Below are 20,392 nucleotides of genomic sequence, written 5' to 3' on the forward strand. Positions count from 1 at the left end.
TTTCGTGCAAGCCTGCGCCACGACTTGCTCATGCGGAAAAATAGGGCGAGTTGTCTTGTTTCCGCATATAAAACACCATGCTTCCCGTTTTGTTCAGAACAGCTTTGCGGGTTGTTACGAACAACTCTATGTTATTAAATATTGCTATTCTTTTACTAGTAAAAGAACCGTTTTCAGCCTGGAACCCTGCTATCTCTGCAACAGCACGCTCGAACACGCTCGACAGCGCAAGTGAATCAAAGAGGCGGTTCTGGCAACATGCGGCGTTCGAGCTAAGAACCCCACGGCTGCGACTGCGGGGTTCTTAGTGACCCCATAGTCGCAACCCCTGTGAGCTTTGTTATCACTTAGACTGCCGCATGCAGCTTATACAATAAGGACGTTGTTATACTCTATCCCTAACACGATCGCAGCATGCATCTTAACTAATCCCTTTTAAGGTAGCATTAATTAAATAACGCTACAATGAGCCACAAGTGTAGCTCATGTTGTTAATTTAACGCTACTTCTCAGGTCTTAATATCGACCACGAAAGAAGAGGAATGAAGTTTGACAGAGTGAGACAAAGATAGGAAAGAAAGAGAAAGAAAGATAGAAAGAGAAAGGAATAGAATATTTCACGCTTGAAGTATTCCAACGATATCTAGTGACGTGGGCGAACGGACGTGCGCGCCGTATTCGAGTCGCAGTTGCCGAGACCGGCTACCGCCGTCGCACGTGTGTCATGCGTGGAAGCCAAATTTCAGGAGGCGCGAAAGTCGTGCGGGGAAGACGAACATCGGGGAGCACGCGAGAGTCGCGCGTCCCACTAACCATATGCTACGCCTGCAGTTTACGAACTACGTCAAGTGGAGCGTGCAGAAGATTATTAGCCAACCTCATAGCTAATACGAAAATAAGTAAGAGACTTTGGTAGTGCGGAATTCAGGAGTAGCTTTTTATGTTCGACTGGAGGAGAAAAACGCAGGAACATTTTGAAAGACCTAAAGTTTGAAGTTACTGGATGACACCTTTTTTTTTATATCGTAGGTCTGCGAGACTAATCCGGCTTGAAAAGTAAAATATGGCAGTTTTATGAGAGGCCCACTAGCATAACTTCAAAGTTCCTGCATGATATGACTCGTATATACGACTCGTATGTCTTGAGGCCTGCCAGTATCACCTGCGGACGGCCACTTAGAGGACGAGTTGCCCCACTTGAAGGAACACAAATTATGTGACGACAGCTGCCGAGCGGTGCGAGGTACTCTTCCAGCAAGTGAATTAAGACAACTCTCGAGCATTCATTTTGTAACCACTCGCTTGGACATACGAATGCAGGGTTGGAAGGTCATGTGAGAGGGGACATGGCATTGAAGTTATTATGCGCCGTCATTAGTCGGTGATGTGGAATCTGCGGTCGTTTGTTCATCGTCCTACCTAATATTGGAACTTTAGCGCACACACACGAGGACACACAAGAAAGAACACACGGACCAGCGCAGACTATCAACTGCGCTGGTCCGTGTGTTCACCTGCTTAGTTTAGTTCTAACAGAATGCATTCGTTACTTACGTTTCTTTTCAAGCATATCGATAAGCCGCCATTCATGACCACCAAGTGCGTGGTGCAGTGGCTCCAACCCATATTTATTTGTCACCTTTTTTACTACTTCAAAAGACTGACAACATACAGCTTATTTTATTTTTCCTTATTTAAGTAGAACTTAATTTTCTGGTCCTAAATTATTCTCTCCATTATTTACAGCTTCGTGAGCTTGGCGGTACATTTGTGCTTTTTCCAGAACCTTTCGGCGGTGATTTACCATTACAATTATAAAAAAACGAATACGCCGCTAAACATTGTGTACATATACAAGCCTATTTTGGTTGCCAGATTAACAACGTATACGTTCTTTCGTGGGCGACCATGGGGTCTCCGCAACATTTGGACCCTCAAATTTACGATGAAATGCACTCTGGCGTATTGCAAAGAGTCGCCTGAGAGGGGACGAAAGCGCCTGCCGTGCGCCGCCAACTGTCGGCCTTTGTCTTCGTTACCGGTGCTCGTACACAGCCATTTGGTTCTCTGGCGACGTGCCGCGCCGCACGTGCTCTCGCGATGAGCAATCGCGCGCGTACGGCATAACGTTTTTGCAAGCTCCATCTGCAGACATGCCTTCCAGGTCAGGCGTAAAAGACAAAAGCGTGCCAGCCCGCCGACGGTGCACAATTATGTCGTGCGCGTATTCATTTTTTCTAATAACGCCGCGGCTATTACGAGCAGGCGGCTCGCAGGTCCGACAATTCCTGCGGGACAATTCATCATCGCGGTGTGTCTGCCCGCTGCAGCCCTCGGCGGCGGCCGGTCCCGTACTTCAGCAGAGTCCGTACGCTGGTTTCGCTGTAGTTTTCGCGTCTCTGGTTGCACGCATTACGATTCGCGTCGCATTCTTGCTCCATGTACCGCAGCACAGTGGGACATACATTTGTGCCTCACCGCTGCTAAAGTTTGTTCACACGCCACGGCCGCCAAAAAAAAGCTGTTCATATGTCCTCGAGCGGTGTAGCAAGTGAATTTTTACCCAGGTCGCATGGCATCACACATATTAGCGTACATGTCATTGCCCTGTCGAGTTGAGGCACTCAGTAACGCGGTTCTGATTTTCGTCAACGGATGATGACACGCCTGTGGTTTGGTGAAAAAGTAGCGGCGGCGCCTCCGTGCATGCCGATCTGTTTTAAACTCACATTTACTTCCTCAGTTACCTACACAAGCCGTAACCGCTGCTATAGGTGCGGTGTTATCACTCGGTTATGTCAGGTTCGAACGGCAATTGAGTGGCCTCAGTAATCTATTGCGTGCGCATTTTAACACGAAAGTGTTTTATGCCGGGGTCCACCAAGACTTTCATGACGTATTTCCGTCACGGAAGTACATCAGCAAAATGAACGCCTTCAGATGGCAAAGAAAAAAAAACTATAAGAAAAAGTTCCGTTGACGGGAATCGAACCCATGACCTCTCGGTCCACGACGATGGCTGGCGGGCGGTTAACCCGCTGAGGTACCGCCAAACACATTGCATAAGCGACAGAACGCGCCTTTTAGCTTTCACACTTTCCTCTCACAGTGCTCTTGGATGGATGGATGCTATGAGCGTCCCCTTTGTAACGGGGCGGTGACATCTGCGCCACCATGCTCGAAAAAAAAAAAAAAAACGCGCCGTTGCAACGACCGTCCCATTCGGCGCGTTTCCAATACAAGTTTAAGTTCGTCAACGCTTTGACGCACCGTGAGGTGGCGGCTTTAGCGCAAGCCTCGCCCATAGCATTCATCCATATCGACAAATAGCTCTCCGACTCTCGCCTGGCTGTCGGACCGCGTTCCCCGCTCGCCCCGTGAGAATTAACGGCGAGGCTAGAGTGAAGACACGACGCGCCTAGCGTTTCTCTTCGCATTTCACGACGCTTTGAAGGAGTGTATATCGAGCGTTAGTGTTTATTATGTGCTTGTTGATGCCATCTGTGCGTGGGATTCACCATATGCGGTGTCCACGTATATGTTAAGAACTTCAGCTACCGCAAGGGTTAAATCATGATCATGGGCGTTTGCGTCGGTGCGGAGATGTGCCACTAGGCGTCAACGTGAGTGCGATGCGTCCCCATCAAGCGATGCCATATCTGCCAAACAACAGTAGATATTGTACAAGCTCTCATATACCAATGCACCATAAACAATAAAATACTTCTGTGACTACACGTTTTACTTTCGTGTTATACCGATTCCTATGAAGGAGGGATCAGCCATCTTTTTTGTTAAACTTGATAGACATACAGATAGATGTAACCCTGCCTTTCATGGAAAATTACAGCAGCGAATTTAAAAAAATACAGAACACTGAACAGCTGTCTTTATTTAGGCCACTGCGTAATACGATAGGCGAAAAATGTGTTAATATTGCGTCTCTTGAAATGTGTTCTCCTTTTTCATTCCACCACTTTCGGTAAAGTCAAGCTCCGCGCAATAATAATTCATACTGACGTAATTCAGTGCCCTTGGCAATATATTTCGTGAGCCTTCCACGAACGAGTGCTTTCACTGACGGACCATTGACAGCTTCAAGCCAGCTCATTAAAGTGTGGTCTGTAGAAGCAACGGCGAATGTGCGTCCGTATTTGGTTCCCATCAACGGCGCATTCGAGGAAGGCCGGCCTGTGTCGTAGGCTTCTTGTCGAGGTGCCAGGTTACACGGTCCGGGAAAGAAAAGGTGGCCATCTTGTGCCCTTTTCTCACTTGTCGTCCTGGAAATAAAGTTCATTGACTAAATAAAGTTCATTGACTGACTGACTGACTGTCGTCCTGCTTTGCTCTTCTTTCCATCGGCGGGCCTCGTCGGACAACAACGGCAGAGTTTGCCTTTGGTGCCCGGCTGTCCTCCTCAGCTGTGCGGAGGAGGCCCTGTACACACACTTGAGCAAACAGGCGAAAGATTGGTCGAGGGTCCTCCGGAACCGGCCGGGTTGGGGTTCGGCACTATGGGCTTGACCTGGCTCAGCCATGGCTTTTCTTATTTTTTCTTCGACTGGACGGGAACCGTTTACTCTTCCGCCATTCAAGAAGAACGTGCCTTGGGGTGCAAGAAGATCTGACTCAACGATCGCGAAGAATAGTCAAGTTGTCGCTCCTGTATATCTTTAATTTCTTCTAGCAGTACACGCTTTGTACAGCACCCCATGCCGAGGCAGGGGGTGCTGTACAGTGATGAGGCAGTTGTAGACGGTATGTTACATAATGAGCCGTAAAAAAAAAAAGATTCACTTGCATTCTGTAGTGCGCTGTATATGCGGCTTAAGTCGGCACCTTAGTGATTCCATTTGAACAAGTTTAACAGAGTACTGAAGGACTTACACTATACACACAACGCTGATCCGAATAAAAATTTATACCATCGGTGGTTGTCGGCTCGTGGGCACCTTTTAGGAAAGACTGATGCATCTTTTTCGTGCCGCATGCCCGGCCTAGGCAACTGACGCGTGCTCATTGGGCATCCGCCAAAAGGTCAGAGGATGACGTGGGCGCAACGCTCGGTGCTAAAGTGGAGGCCGCACTCTATAGCGCTAAACAACAGCAACAGAACAGATTCAAGCTCGGCTGGCCGGTTCTACCCATATGCACGGACATCATACTTTGCGACCACTGTCTCGGATGTTTGCACCGGCCCAGCGAGTTCGGAACAGCACACCTTACTTATGCGCACATTATAGTTGTTTGGCTCTTAATTACGCGGCTCTTTCTTTGACATTATTTATTACCGCTCATACAATAAGTAGGGAGCACGTGCTGCGTGTTTCTTTTCGCCACAGAGTAGCCGAGGCGTCCAGTGGCGGCCGCGCTTTACTATTAGCGAAATTAGTTACTCTCGTTACCAGAGCGAGACGGCGAGCGCGTTTTCCGCGCTCGTGCATGGGGTGCGAGCGCCGTGTCGACCGTGGCCGTTATCGGACGGGCCGTCGGTTCCCGCCCGAGCTAGACAGCGTCTCGTGGCGGCCGCGCGAGCGAGCGACGTGCACTGGGTCGCGGCCGGAAGGTCGGCCGGTCCCGTGTCGCCGGGGCCCCGATAAAGAACCCCCCCCCCCCCCTGCTCTCCCCCAACACCCCCCTACGATCGATTCCCGACGGCGCCGGCCCGCCGCCGGACGGAGCGCGCGCCGGCCGCCGCCTTGACGGGCTCCCCTGCAGATTATCATTTCCAATGCCTCTTTTAAGGCACTCATTATACCGGCTCCGCGGTCAATTTGGTTGCGCGCTCTGTTCCCCCTCCTCCCCTACCTCCTTTACCCTGCTGCAGGAGAAAGCGCTTGGCGCGCCTCTTTCGGAGAAAACTTTGAATCTTCGAGAGAGAGAGAGAGAAAGTGTGTGTGTGTGTGTGTGTGTGTGTGTGTGGAGGGGGAGGGGGGGGGAGTGCCTCGCGCCTCTCGATGGCTATCGATGGTGGTTCCCATTTCTTTCCGAGCTGCCGTGCAGATTCCACGCAATCTGCGCAGCCTCTGTCGGCTCGCGCATGTGTCTGCACTTCAAAGTGTTTGTTGTGGATGTCCACGGCGTTGTCAAGCTATCGAAAGTTAGCTTTTACCTCGGGCTCCTCGGCTATCATGTATTGTATTGGTGGCGAAAATTGAACAAGCGGCGCTTGGCGTCCTCTGTGCCTTCGATGCATGCTTCGTTAATGTAAGGTTTTGCTTGCAGAGTAGTTGTCAAGTACTTGGAAGGCGTGTGTACCGAGGTTGTTGCCACTATACTGAGGTTTTACCGAAAATCCGGAAGGCATTTAGTGGGCTACCGGAGGCGTCGCTCCTGTTTCTTGAATCGGATAGCTATTCGTCCGTATCTCTGAGATGGGTGGCACGTGACGCTCCGCAATGACTGTCACTTACGGAGCAGGTTATGAGTCAAACGGTTTGCAGGCTTTTGACAATGGCTGCTCTTAGACAGCGTGAAAGCGCGCGTAGTTTAGCGATATTGATGTGGGCGACATAGTGCTCGCACGCTTCCTTTATATTGAAATGCACCAATACTCTGCATCGGTGCGAGAGCTTAAGATACTTGGTAGGCAGCGTTCGCGCATTGAGGCGTAAGATAAGGATGCTCCTGACAGATACAGAAATTTCCTTTTTATAAAATGAAAAGCGCCTTCTCCACACTTAATTAGCCACTTGGCTGGCGCAAAGATTAACGGAGATTATTAAGGAGGTAACCAGCGACCAGTGAAACAGGATACTCGAGATAAGTGCAGTCAAATCCGACTATATCGAACTCGGTTAAATCGAATTACCCTTTCTCTCGCACTATTTTCGAACACGACAATGCCTGAACGTCAATGCACAGGAAAATGCACTGCTACACCGAACAAAACTAACCGGGACACTTCATATATCGAACTTCGGGCAACGCGAAACGTTCCAAGAAGTTGACTTTTCCTCACAAGGAGTATGGCTTTTCCTCGCGGAAGGGGGCTTTCCCGCATGCATTTGTGAGATCGAGTGGTGTGATTAGGAGGGCGCCGCGCGGAGCGACTAGAAACTACCGCTTGCCATCACGTGTTTTCTCCCATGATTCCTTGTCGCTGCTCCCGTCGCCCCGCCGTGCGCGGTCGCCGTTCGCTTCGCGAAAAAAACAAAAGACGATCGGAGAATATTTTCCGCGCTGATAAATGTCCACGGTGCATGTATTTAGAAAGAAAAAGAAAAACAGTATTTTTATGAGACGCACTGTTTACATCGATGCCGTACGTTATCGCGCATAACCTGCCCCTGCACATAAGCCGCACCCCAAACTACAAACTTCGGAAAAATAAAAACTAGAAAAAAAAAGAAATCCTCGAATGCAGCTGTGAAGCCGCCTTCCTTGCATTGTCGTGAAGCAGTGCGGTCAAGCCAACTTGCGCACCGAAAATATGGCAAATTCTTTAAAAGCTTTATACCGAATTATATGGTATATCGAACTGATTCCCGATTTTTCTTTTTTTTTTTTTGCTTGTGCGATATATGCGGTTTTTATTTGCTAAAATAATGACCAGCTATCACTGTGAACCAAATTCGGAATTCGGGCTAATGAATTGTGCATCCTTCTTTTCATTCTCTCTTTCTCTCTCTCTCTCTCTCTCTCTCTATATATATATATATATATATATATATATATATATATATATATATATATATATATATATATATATACGCCAGTGAAAGTTTGATTCCTTTCCCTCAAATGGAAAAAACGCCTGCTATCGCTTTAATCATTCTTTTTTTTACGCTTTCTGTTCGGCTCGTCGCGTATATCCTGTACAGACATGGTCTGCGTGTCCAAGCACTGTTTGCAGAGTATTCGAGCGGTCGCTAGCGTGTATGTTCTTCCACATGGTTCGATATAGATCGATATGTAGGTGCCGGCCACCTGAAGGCTGGCTGGCGACACAGCGATTGAGCAAACGTGCGTGCGTGTGTGCCGCCCGCTCTGTGTAGCATATGCATAAACCATCAGTTAAGATACTTTGTGCCCGACGTTCGTCTCTTCCGGTCGCTGTAGTTATATGATTGTGATCATATTTTTTCGTGCACCCTTTTAAATCGATGTGCCTTATGCGGCTTCTTTTTCTTTTTCTTTCGTTGCGGCGTCATTCTAGCGTATAGTTGATTTCCGCACCCGCTGCAGATTTAGATCACGGAAAGAAAGCCTCATCGCTACGTAGCGACAAGAAACACAAACGTAGAACGAGTTTTCTGTATGACCGCTTGAATCTTTTTCTCTCTCTCTCTCTCAATTTATGGGTAGCAAAGCCACGAATACGACGCGTGGACTGTATAAATATCCTTTGAGAAACGAACTTGTGCAGTTAGAAGCGTTTAACGCGTCTTTCGTGGTATCTCGATATGCGCAGCCATTAAAAGTATTATAGTGTCGACTTCGTGCATTATATTGCTCTACACGACGATGACTTGTCCAGCGCCGTTTACATTCGGTGCTGTCGCTAATGAGTGCAGCAACACGCTGCTTCAAATTGTTACAGTATACAGGCATCGACAGCGTCTGGCTTGCAGCCCTCACATCGGCTTCCCCCCTAACCCCTCTTTATGTCCTCTCCTTTTTATTTTTCTCTTCGTGTCAGCAATGGCGAGCGTTCCGAGATCGTAACACCCGGGGTTTGTGCTGCCACAAATGTGCTCTTTCTCTCGGCTATATGGGCGTTTATTGCGAAAGCGAAAGGGCAGGCTACTATAAGTGCGTCCGCGTGCTGATGCGATCCCCGCCTTTCGCAGGCGGGGATCGCATACCGTCGTGCCAAGTCATAAGGCACAGCCGTTGACTTCTTACGCTCGGACACTTATGAACAGGTCGCTTTTATGAGCCCCGATCCACACGGACTTGAACAAAGCGACGAGAGCAGCAGGGAATGTCTGCACCGCGCAATGGCAGTGGCGCGCTGGGCGCACTTCATATATATGTACCGGTGCGTTTAAATACCTGGGCCCGTACGCGTCCGTCCGCGCTCCAGCGGACTAGTCGGTCTTAGCGCATTTCCACTGATTACACGCGCATCATTAACCCTAACGCACCATAACGCCTTCAGTGAGACGCGTCTGGGGTCGTTCGGGCTGTCACGTGACCCTAAGGTTCGGTCCAATCGCCATGATTTCCCGAGTCGTCGTCGCATCTGTCCCCAGCGCTCGCAAAGTACCGGAGTATGATGAGTAAAAAGAAGAAAACAGAGGAGGGGGCGGGGAAAACGATCCCTTCTCTCGTAATGGCGCTGAAGGGCAGTTAGAGCCCGTTTTAATTGCGTCCGCGGCGTGATTGCCGCACCTGAAAAATAATTTTCGCTGCGTCATCTCCAATTAATGACCGGCGATGCGAGCGGAGTATGAAAAAGAGAAGGGTGACGCGCGGCGGTTAAAAGCGTGCCGGTAGGCGGGCAGGCGGTTCGCGCCATTAGCGGCGCCTCTTCGTGCCTCGTCCGAACCCGCAGCGCACCGCTCGGTCCCGAGACGAGGGCGAAGTGCCGTGCGTAATGCTCGTTTGCAGCTCTGCAAAAACCGCCGCCTAACGGCTCCGAGCGGCATTTCCTCCGGGACACCACCACACCGCGGGGCCATGCGTTCGCTCGTGTATAGGCGAGAAAATTGTGCACCATTTTTAAGGGCCGCCCGCACACGGCGATTGCCGGCTGAAAAATAATTCCTGCCACCGGTGCCCTCTTCTCTTCACGCCGGGAGAACGACTGCTCGGCCACTAAGCCTGTCAGGGCGATATTTGCGGTCACAAGCTACTTCCCCGGGGATTAGGAGAAATCGAGGCCCCTTTTATTTTCTCTGTTTTCCTCCACGCACATCCAGTCCTCTCATTTGCTTCGTGGCACAGCTCCCGGTTTTTTCTGTCTTGAAGCTCCTTCTTCTCTCTCTCTCTCTTTCTCTATGTCTAGCTTCCGTAGAGAAACTTGTAATTAGTTTTCCTCTTCGAAGTGGCGGAACTTTGTGCCGCCGAGAAAATAGAGCTGCATCCCATTTGAAGCGCGTAGATTACCTTCAGTGTGTCGACAACTTCGGTCGACAACTTCGGTCGACTAATTTTAGTTTGTCCCGGCATTCTGTGAGGTCTCTGTACTTCCGTTCTTTATTTTCATAGTATTCATTTTGGTTTCATTCGCCTGAGCTGTGCACTCTAAGCTCACATCTGTTTGATCAAACGGGAAAAAAAGTTGTTGCAAGTAAAAACAAAAACAAAAATAGCCTAAGAACGTAACAGAGATATTTTAAGGCCGTGTACGTTAGTCTACGGCGTTATTGCCTAAAGCCATTCTAGCTACATAATGAGTTTTTTTTTTCATTGTTATTCTTGCGGTTATTTTACGAAATAGTGTTTATTTTCTCTATTTTCCTTTCTGTTCTTTTATGTGTGCTTGAAAGGTTGAGAAGATGCATCTTGTGCATACGTCGTTCTTATGGTGCGCCTGTTTAAACTGTCGGGTTTTACAGCGTAGACATTGTACTCCTGAATTCGATTCCGTTTTCTTCTTTTGGCCCTTCTTTTCCTTTTCTTTTATTTCTTGAAAGGCTATTTTTCGAGGCACTTTGAAGTTATGTATTTTGGCGGCATCATTTCTCACTGTCTCTGAAACAGCGGGCGTGCGCGTATTATCGCTGATTGCAAAACTATCTTTTTCCGATTCTGGTTTCGTTTTCACAACAAGGAAGGCACTTGCAACACATCGACAACGAATTTTTTTCTTTAGGTATAGCTTTCGCGAACTTACATTAAATCCCCGCTTTCCGGTTTTTTTACGGAGTCGAAGGAATCTATACGGAACAGGATGTATCCGCGATTTCGGCGTCATGCTGTTCTTCCCAACGTTAGAAAGTTTTAGCCGCCAGTGTGCAAATACATTATGATCTTGATGCGCTGCACATGCTCCGTGCCGTGTGGTAGAGTTCGGCGTGGGCCAGAGCTCTCTATTATGGCGTTTCCTAACGACAGGCAGCAACAACTCAGCACCCGTTCGTTTATGGGCGCTACTCTGCATGCGCGACTGAGGCCACTGCGGCCTAACTTAAGTGTTGCCATGACAACAGGCACGCGCTCACCGAGAGGCGCCGCCGAGGCGACTCTGGCAAGCCGGGGCTAATTCTCGGGACGAACGGGGCATCGGAAAGGGGCGGCATTACGGGTCCCAAATGCCCCGTTTACGTCGTTACACTTGAGCCCCGTAATTCCTCAGGTCTTGGCTAGGGTTGATCCCTTGTTTCCCGCACTCGTACACGACTGGCTGTCGTATGGGCGGCCATTTGGCGCCCTCCAGCCGGAGCCCGCCTTCTTGTTGCTCAATTGATGGGCGCACTTGATGGTCCCTGTTAGCGTTTGCATGAACCCACTGGAACCGTGACGCCGCGAGGTCGTAAAGATATGCTTATACGCGACGCGATCGATTCCACGGCAAATGTCGTTGGAGGCTGTCTACACTGTGCAACGTTTCGAGCACTTGGGAAGGATTTGTTCGTCTATCTCGAGTGCGTTTCGGATAAGTCCCCCCGGGCAGGCTATTCTTGGTCTGTCTCCTCAATCGCTGCAGGCTCTATACATCCCAAGGAATAAGAACTAAATCACCCGTGCTTTGCTGTTTCATTAGGGCAGCGGAGACATCGGCGGGCGCGTAAATATATTGCGTACTTTGATGGGGCTCTTTATGTCACTAAATGTATGCTCCGCTGATCCCGTTCGTTGCTTCAATCGCCATGCGCGCATCGCATGGCAATGTCGAATGGCCTGGCTGGCGCGTCCATTAACTTCGTTGGTCTGATTTCGGTGTCCACTTGCAGGGAGAACGTCGACTGTAGCAAGTCAATCGGGACGTCCAAGCAGTGAGATGAAACCTACTGTGACTGCTGGGAAACTTAACGAGCCTGCAGAAAATAATAGTAAAGAAGGAACTTTCGCTTTCATCTTTGCTCTCAGTCAGCTACATCGCCCTTTTTGTGGAGCTGATGGCGTCATTAATTCCTGTATTCGCAAACGCCCCTTCCAAGTTGACTGCTTCGACAATGCATTTATACCAACTAGCCCAACGTTCTGTCCCGTTTCAAGTTGACGCCGAAAGCGCCTGCGCGTGCGTTTTACAAAATTGTTCAAAGATCACCTTCAACTGCGTGTCATCGAATTAAGCGCATTGACCTACCGCTCTCTCGGGTTGAGTGTCGAGTGGAGGAACTGTTCGGAATACAGCGGCTAGAAGTAAAGTGTCTTGAGGATCCCAGTGCCCAAAGAAATAGATAAGTTTACCAAGGCACCGGTTTTGAAAGCATCCCATTTGGATGATTGGTGAGCGCAGCAGCATTGCGGATGTTCGATTGAACTCGTGGCATTGTCAGTATTCTATTTAGCTTATACGCATCACCGGAAGGAGTTCCTACATGCAAGAAATTGGCTGACGAAGTAACTTCGTACTTTAGAAATTTAAAAAATTCACAGCATATCCACGGGTGAATGATGAAGAGCTTGGGCGAAGCTCCTGAATCAATCAAGGTTACACCGTGAAATCTTCAGTGGTTTCGCCCAGCAGTAATCAAAGCGATAGCCCACTACATCATCAAAGACGTGACAAACACTGTATATATTTATACAAGAAATTTTATTAATCGTAAGTGGTAGCTAGACGTGACTTCCGTTCCCCCTTCATTATAATGGCTTTATGGTCGGTGAAGTGATGGATCGGTGATGGATCATAGTGGGATGTTTGCAAAGACGAAGTAGTGGGCAGTTTGTAAAGGATCGGTGATGGGTCGTAGTATACTGCTGGTTACGCCTTACGCCGGACGCCTTACGCCTTACGCCGGACAAGGTTAGACTAAGCTTCGCCCCTAAAAAAAATTCTGATACGCCACAAATGGTTCTGTCGTGGATTGAACGAGAAGAATGAGAATCAATCGAGATGTCTGTGTGTGGGTTTGATTTGTAACACACCATCGTATCAAGGCGACAGATAATGAAGCCATGGAAAGCCTAGTGGATGTTATTTGCAAGTTTTACTTTAAGCCTAGTAATGGTGGAATAAAGGGATGTAAAGGGACGAAAAAACAACTTGTCGCCGGTAGGAACCCAAACTTCAACCTTGCATTACGTGTGCGATACAGTGCCATTTGTGTTATGGCGGCGGCATTTCCCCCGTCCACTGTACAACCCCGAGAGATTTATCCAGCGCCACTCGTGGCCATGGCGGTTAATGTGGACCATTCCGTTTTAGCGATGACATCACGTAGTGCGTGTTTTTACGAGTAAGTAACTGACCAATAAACCCGAGTATATGCCATACAAAGGTATCGAACCTGCCGCCGTTGCGACCCTTACCGAAGCGCCTTCATGTGGTTGCGGTTATCGTGGATTGTATTTTCGAACTGTAACGGGGAAAGAACGTTGACGCGGTAATCACTTTGGTTTGGCGTTCACAAACTTTCAGAAGGCCGGAAGGCGTCTGCGAGAGCAGGAAGCGCTGTTTGTAGTGCCACGGCGGCTGGCTTTATTGCCCAGCATCGTGTCACCACAGACAAGTGTATGAAGGAAAGAAGATGACTCTTAAGGGCTCGTTTTCTTTGTTAGACACAATATTAATGAGAACTAACAGACAATAACGCCAAGGAAAGTATAGGGGGTGTTATCTGTAGTGTTTAGAATATAAATGTGAAGAAAGTAAAGTGGACGAAAAGATAACTTGCTGCCGGCAGGGACCGAACCTGCGACCTTCGAATAACGCGTCCGATGCTCTACCACTGAGCTACGGCGGCGGTCATCCTCCCGTTCACTTTATGGGGTATATATGTGCATTTAAACCTTGGAGTGTTAGTCAGCGCCAATCGCAGCCATGGCGGCGAGTGTGGAACACTCTTTTTCTGCCTTTCTGGCGCAACGTAGCACGTGATCTTTTTACGAGCTGGCAGCTGACCAATAATCAAGTGTAGAAACAGACAAGTGTAGAAAGGTGTACACCCACATTGTCTGCCAGAGCTGCCTCAGCAGTAAAGTTGATTATACCACCGCATAACTCGCTTCGGATGGGGCTGTTGATTGCGCTAGTTTGGCTGCATGCTCGATTAGATGACGTATGCAGTGCAAGTCGACAGCTCACAGTCTCGCATGCTGAGGGATCGCCCGCTGTGCGCTTTGTGGTCGAAACGCTTCTACACCGACCTTAGTCAGTTCACCAACTTGTCCTTATGGCGACGCCCTCTGACGTACGCGTATTGCACCAGGTACATTTAACGTTAATGCATCGTTTAGCGTCTTGTTACATGCGTTTTCCTGGGCAAACTCCATTGCAGCAAAGGACTGGATTTCGGCCGTCGCAAATATTGTTGAAGGCAACGGAACCCTTCGGACCTTTTCTAATCAGGGCTTGTTCTCTCTCTCTCTATCACACACACACACACACACACACACACACACACACACACACACACACACACACACACACACACACACACACACACACACACACACACACACACACACACACACACACACACACACACACACACACACACACACACACACACACACACACACACACACACACACACACACACACACACACACACACACACACACACACACACACACACACACACACACACACACACACACACACACACACACACACACACACACACACACACACACACACACACACACACACACACACACACACACACACACACACACACACACACACACACACACACACACACACACACACACACACACACACACACACCACACACACACACACACACACACACACACACACACACACACACACACACACACACACACACACACACACACACACACACACACACACACACACACACACACACACACACACACACACACACACACACACACACACACACACACACACACACACACACACACACACACACAGTATGTATACATACTAAAGCAGCGTCTGACGTGCATCACATTATACATAGTTCGTAGAAGAACAGTTGGCTCACTTTTTTCTTGGCAAATTCGGATATCCTATCTATGGTAGATGTTCCTTTCCGTTTACCTCGTCTAATATTAGCGCGAACTATGAATTTGCTGATACGCCAACTGGCTGTCCAAAGTAAGTGGCGAACATCGACTTAGGTGACGTCAGGCGCCCAGAGCGGCGCCACCTGGGATCGATTAGTTGTGCGGCTGTGCTTGCTGCCATTGATTGCGGCGATTGTTCCGAAGAATACGAGCGAGCAACTCGCGACTCGCATTGTACTCCCACCTCTTCGTCGTCATGACTACCGACGTAGTTTACGCGACTTTCTGCGCACCGCGTGGTCATCGGCTTACTTGGAGGTGAGAACCGTTCACCCTGCGTATTCGTATTGTTCGTTGGCGCGCACGTTTGCTCACAAAAGATATGGCACTTTTCGAATATGTTTCTTTCTCTCTTCTGACGTGAACCTTCTGCAGGACTGGAGTGAGTTCTCACTGCGGTTCTTCAGCGCTTGCGGAGCAATTGAGTTTTTTGTGGCTTAATTAGGAATGCAGTGTAACCGTCCTTGGTACCGGAAGTCTGAGTGAACCTTTGTAATTATGTTCGCGTTGTGATGAGAAAAGCAAGGGATGTCAGCTGTGAGGCGTATTGCGGCAGGTCCTTATCTGGCTCATATATCAGCTCTTTCTTTCTTCACCTGAGAATTGTGAGATAAAAAGAGGCGTAAAGCGCACAGCATAGGCAAAACTAAATAATTTGCACTAAGCAGGAACTCACCTTATGGAGACCTTTCTTTAAAAATAAAGATTGCTTGAAGTTGTAATAAGACGGTTGTTTTTGCTAATCTTATAAATCCAATAAATGCTTGTTACTGCGAATGACCGACGACTGCGCCCGCTTGGAATAACGACTGTGCTCTAGCTTGTGAACTACTTCGTGAATACGGGGTTTTAGTGCCCGGTGGTTGCGAGACGGCTTCGCAGTCTGTATTGCCGCTTCCAAGAGATCGCCAAGCAATTAGTCTCTCTTTTTTGGAACCCTAACGCCAAAACGAATCCTTAAGACCTGCTAACATAGGTTAATAAATGCAGTTCCGTTTATCCCGGAAACTAGCGTGACTTCTTTGGAAAGCACATAGTCATCTGTTGCGAACTCTATATAGGACAGCTGCAAGCGGCTAAGTCATTTTTTTTTTGTGTCTTTTTAACCCCATCAATATGTCCGAGAGACGTTTGTATAGCCGCGTGCAAGTTTTTTTTCCGGTAAAAGATAGCCCAACAGTGTAAGCACTGTACTTAGCGCTATATAGTAACTCAAGGGACAGGAGCTTGTATTACCTGCACGTGAAACTTGCACAAGCCGAGATCACAATTTCGTTTCTGCACATAATTACAGATTGTGGGGAAAGGCGCCGATCAATCAAGACCGCGAATGGGATGAAAGCGAGGATGTCGACCAGCGACAGTTCAGAACAGCTTGCCTTCGAGACTGCGATTGCTCATCGATCAGCGGGAAAGTCGATAACGAATCTCGATCGGCCGCGAATAAGTGGGGCTGTGGCAAATATGCTCATGCATAGCTAGTCATCACCTTCGCTGCTCTCACGCGATCGCGACTCGTAGACTCTGTGGGTGCAACCCCAGGAATTCTTTGCAAGATTTACGAGGCAATGTCTTTCCTCAGGGTATCCCAACCTGAGTCCGACATTTCAGAGCGGCTTCTATTGCTTCATCCATGTATACATATGGCGTCTTTCTGCGGCGAAGTATAACTGATGTGCAGCGTGTTGTACACTGTATACTCAGCTGCAGGCACGTAGCCAGGAATTTTTTTCGGGGGGGGGCCCAAGGCCTAATTGTTCGAAAGAAAGTATTTCCATGGCAAAAATAAAACAAAAGTTGCCTGGGAATATAGAAGGCCGGACGAATTTCGGGGGGAGCCCGGGCCCCCCCCCTCCTTGCCTACGTGCCTGCTCAGCTGAACCGCTCGCCGTTCACCTGAGCGCCGTTAATTCCCATTCGATTGACTTTCTCACCCTTGACTGTCTTTATGATTGTTTCACCTTCATTTCCGTGATGTAAAGACGACCGTCAAACGCTATTTATCCTGTTGAGAAAGCATTGTTGCTTCTTGTCACGCTGTAGTCAATACGGTTAACCTTGTCAATGCGTAATGGACATGCGTGGTTGTATATTAGATAACCGGCTTACGCTGTGTCATGCGCGGTTTGTAAAAGACTCCACAGCCCTGATATTTATTTCTGCTCAGCGTGAGTACTTGTGCAGCTCCTTGAGATGGGAATAATGCAGAAGCTAAAAAGAACATATATTGGCTTGAAGTGATGAACAGTGGGCAAACAAGAAACGCCGTTGGAGCCAACGTTTCCAAAAGGGGACTTGTCTTTGTCAGGGCAACAACGCCCTATATGCTGTCGGGATATTAGATTTTCCTTGCTGGTTTCTTTAGCCAGCTGTCGCAATCAAGTTATTGCCACTGCGAGAAACATTCCTTTGTACAAGTCGAATATTATAGGATAGAATGTTTCAGCGCACCTGCCTATGTCCAGAAGCACCGTGCGGCAACGTGTGCTTGGGTCGTCTATATGGGTAGCGCTACAAGTCAAGATACTGTGGAAGAGTAGCACTGCCCTCTTTGCATGCAGTGAAGACAGCCGCGAGCGATGTGTGTCACGCGAAGCGGCATGTAAACAATTTGTATATTGGCGACTGCGCAGTAGTGATGCAGAACTATCGGTAAATTGACTATCGATAGTATCGATAGTTTCTTTGAAACTATCGATAGTTTCTTTGAAACTATCGATAGTGTAAACAAACTATCGATAGTACTACTATCGATAAACTATCGGTAGTCGAATCGGTAGTACCATCGGTAATATTACTAGCGATACTACTGCCACGCGTGTTTATTGCTTTGTTTTGATGTATTCGGGTTTCACCTACAGACTGTTAGCTGTGTTTGACGCAGACGGAGCCGCAATGTTTGAGAAGCTTCGCGATTGTGTGACATTTTAAGATTACGCGCCGGACGCGAAAAAAACGCCAGGCCTGCGCTGAAACCGCAGCACAGTCACAGCGAAAGCTGGAAGAGCGGCGTTTCAAGAGCCCGTTGTAAGCTCTCTTGGGGCTACAATACAAGTACACTAGAAAGGTACCCACTACGCCATAAATCACATTTTCGTGATGTTGGGAAGCGCCTACTAAGCCATTATTCGTCATTCTGCGGAGATGCGAGGCACCAGCTACACGTCTGTAAGGGATTATGTGCACTTTTGTTGACGCGACGACTGATGACGATGAAGAATTACGGCTCAGCCCTTTGTAATGGGTTGGAAGCTTTAAACGGCCCACCAGTTATGTAATTTGCACTGGGTGACGCCCGGTCGCTATTTCCCTCTGCCGTCATGCTGTATAACATACGCTGACGTGGGAGAGAGACGGGGGAGGGGTGCGAAGAACTTTACTGAGACCCCGAGGAAATGGATCATGCGCTTATGGGCTTCCTTGGCAACCAATACAAGTGCACTTGCGAGGAACCCACTACGCTATAAATCATTGTAATTTTTGAGAAGTAGGGCATTTTTCGTCATTCTACGGAGAGCCGTGCTATCTGCTAAACGCATGCAAGGCATTATGCGCACTTTGTTGATGCTGTGCCTGATGACGACGAAGAATTATGGCAGAGACCTTTGTAATGGGTTGGAAGTAATCAACAACCTACTCGTTGCGCAATTCGCATTGTGTGACGCCTGGTTATAGAATTCGCGTTGTGCGACGCTTGGTGCTTATTTTACTCTTCTACCACGCTATATTGTATATGTTAATGTGGTTCGTTCCCGACACGAAGCCTGTATAGGACCTTTTTGCAAAGCAGTTTCAACCACCGGCATGGCTCAGAGGTTGAATACTGGGCTCACACGCAGAGGGCCCAGGTTCGAACCTCGTTCCATCTTGGAATTTTTTCTTATTTCGTTTTTTTTCTTATTTCGAGCGATACTGGTTACGGAGACCGGCGGCGGCGGCGGCGGCGGCGGCGGCGGACAACTACGGCGCCAGAAACGGCCGGTGAAATGATCTCATAACAGCTTTCGCTGTAATATTCAAGTTTATTCGAGAGCTTACGCGAGCACCAGCGATAACGCTGGAAGGTTTGACGACTGATGTATAAAAGACGAAGCGTTCCACCGGTTATCAGATTACTCAACGGCCGGCGACTGTTCTCGCCGCAATCAGTGCGCAGCGTGTATCGCTTGTATTCTGAGTGTTGATTTTCTGGGCACAAGTTCGACCAAAAAAAAAGAGCTTCGTATTTCCCAGTCTTGCTGCAGAATTCTTCACTGTCACAACCACGTGACAAACTATCCATAGTGGTGCGAATAACGATGGTGTTGCTGGCTGGCCAAATTGCCAAAATATTCGCGATAGCCTACTATCAGCTTCGCTTAATTTATGAGGAATTTATGAGGAATATGAGGAAATTTTTATAGAGAGAAATTATTTGCGCAGTGAAAATGGCGGCATATGTCCATCGATAAATTAATATTTAAAAGCAACCAGTTACATCTTACAGTTAACAAACTTAGTTCTTGATAATTTTTTTTATATTGAAATCATCAAATGCAATATAAAACTCAAGCCGCGCAGTTCTACCCCTGTAACGGCTTCCTTTCCGCTACAGCCTGCTCCTCCGGCTCCACTATGTAAACACGCGCGCGGGGAACCAAATTTACTAGATGCGAAGCAGCTTTTGCTCGGGGCTGTGTCCGTAGGTACGTAGTTCCATTGGCGACAGTCCGCTTTCAACGACCTAGCATAGCCATCTGAGCGCGCGCTTGCCCTAAGGAGAAGTCTTCCTCCTCTTGTTCTTTGACCACCTTGACGATGGTACGTGCAGAGCACTTTAGGGGCCCTGGTTGCCGTATGCTGTCCTACCTTGGCGTAACGCAGACAAAACCATGTGTGCTGGCACCCGCTAGCGCGTTCGGGCCTGTGTAAGGGGCTATGTAAGACGTTGTGGCCTCTCTCCCTTAAACTCTCAGCAATTATGTGATGGCGTCGGGGAACGAGATTCTGCGATGAATCCGCGCGGCGTACTTCAACAAGAGTTCGGGAGGAGTAACAGCAACAGCAACAACAGTGATTTCATGGTGTGCTCCACTTGCAAGGACGCGTTAACATCGGGCAAGGTGCCCGTGATGAACGGAAGTCGACCCATGCGCTGCTACGCATCCCCACATGGTTCCCTTTAGTGGGAGATGATGTAATTTTTTTCTGCAATGAGTTCGCGCTGTTGATTTTAAACTATCGATAGCACTATCGATAGTATCTTTAACTATCGATAGTTCGATAGTGACTCAACTAT

The 20,392-nt window shown here is 48.4% G+C and overlaps 1 protein-coding gene across 1 annotated transcript in view; it reads left to right on the forward strand.

Moving 5' to 3' along the window:
• Nucleotides 1-20,392, forward strand: part of LOC119378938 (Krueppel-like factor 6) — a 366,644-nt gene that overhangs the window by 336,388 nt on the left and 9,864 nt on the right. The window lies entirely within an intron of this gene.

Source organism: Rhipicephalus sanguineus, chromosome 1 (assembly GCF_013339695.2).
Source record: "Rhipicephalus sanguineus isolate Rsan-2018 chromosome 1, BIME_Rsan_1.4, whole genome shotgun sequence".
Lineage (NCBI taxonomy): Eukaryota > Metazoa > Arthropoda > Arachnida > Ixodida > Ixodidae > Rhipicephalus > Rhipicephalus sanguineus.